The 1,562-nt window shown below is 41.5% G+C and overlaps 1 non-coding gene across 1 annotated transcript; it reads left to right on the top strand.

The window, feature by feature from the left end:
- The first annotated feature begins 415 nt into the window (after window positions 1-415).
- Window positions 416-487, top strand: TRNAT-AGU (transfer RNA threonine (anticodon AGU)). Its single transcript has one exon. It is a non-coding gene; the product is annotated as a tRNA-Thr (tRNA).
- The last annotated feature ends 1,075 nt before the right edge of the window (window positions 488-1,562 follow it).

Genomic DNA, 1,562 nt, shown 5'->3' with positions numbered 1-1,562 from the left:
TTTATCATGTTAGAGAAACTTCTCTGCCTCGAACGCTAATAATGCAACAAATGTTGGGAATGAGTCTGTTCTTTTCTCTTGAACTAGTAGCAAACCAGGTACTTGCATAAACTTGTATCTTTTATTGAACAAAGAAAAGATACTTTTTTATTGAGTGAGACAGAAAAAAATAAAGGCAAAAAAGAATTAACCCCCATCGATGTTACTAGCATTGCTAAACCGTATTATAGCTAGTGATAGTTTTGAAACAAATCAGGTTCCAGCTTTTGTCTCACCGCTTTCGGGGATTATCAAACAAGCCCAAGATACCCACAATCTCACCAAGAGATCTCACCTCCTAGTCCTCTGAGACTCCCAGCCAGAGCAATCTGATTTGCTTGTTGCAGGAATGCTTATTTATAGAAAACAAGGGTGAGGGGCCATGGCTCAGTGGTAGAGCATCTGCTTAGTATGCAGAAGGTCCCAGGTTCAATCCCCGGCATCTCCAGTTAAAGGGACCAGGCAAATAGGTGATGTGAAAGACCCCTGCCTGAGACCCTGGAGTGCCGCTACCGGTCTGAGTAGACAATACTGACTTTGATGGACCAGGGGTCTGACTCAGTATAAGACAGCTTCATGTGTTCAAAAATATTAACCTTATCTTTCTGCAAGTTTGATTTATCAAGATCACGTGGTTATTTCTAGATATCTGATTGGTTACCATTAAATAAGAGATGGGCAACATAAGTACAAATAGCCAATCAACAAGTGCGTGTGAGATTCCAACTCTATGATTCCATGATTCCATCATCTGATACAGCAAGATAAGAAGGTCAGTCACAATTCCTAAAAAGCAGTTAATCTAGTATTTTTCTGAAACTGTTACAACTAACTGTCTAAGATAAAGGCAGTTCTAAGCAACAAGTGTGTAGTCTCTTAATCAGCTTGCAAATTCAGCAAGAAAAAAGGAAGTGACATCATTGCAATGCAACAGTCTGACTCAGGAGCAGGCAGCGTAACCGGGAGAAGGGGCCACCGTTCATCGGTAGAGCATCTGCTTTGCACGCTGAAGGTCCCAGGATCAATCCCTATCAAAAGGATCAGATAGGAGGCGATATGAAAGCCCTCAGCCGGAGAGCCCCGGAGAGCCAGGCAGAGTAGATTCTTTTAATGTTGAAAGATCAAGGCAGCTCCACGCATCTTTATTTGTTTGGAGTTTATTGGGATGGAGGAATATTGGGTCACGTAATCCCCACCTGCAGTTTCAAGTGGTACAGCTCGGACTCAAGCTTCCCACTTCAGTGAGAATGAGACCCAATTTTTTTCATCCTCAGTAGCAAGAAAAATAAGCCCCTTGTGAAATCGGCATCAAGAATACCTTAATTCTGAGTTCGTTTCAGAATGTCTGTAACATCTTGCTCCCAACATGAGATCATGGGTGGCTTCTTGCCAATAATTGATAAGAACAAAATATTAAAACAATACATTAAAGTCCATTCAGTGCTTACCAATAACCATACAAAACTGAAGAGCAGCTTAAAAACAGGAACAGGTTTTGACTAAAAGGGAAGAGAATCCAGCAC

This window comes from Euleptes europaea, chromosome 3, assembly GCF_029931775.1.
Source record: "Euleptes europaea isolate rEulEur1 chromosome 3, rEulEur1.hap1, whole genome shotgun sequence".
Taxonomy (NCBI): Eukaryota; Metazoa; Chordata; class Lepidosauria; order Squamata; family Sphaerodactylidae; genus Euleptes; species Euleptes europaea.
This window is presented reverse-complemented; position numbering and strand designations above follow the sequence as displayed.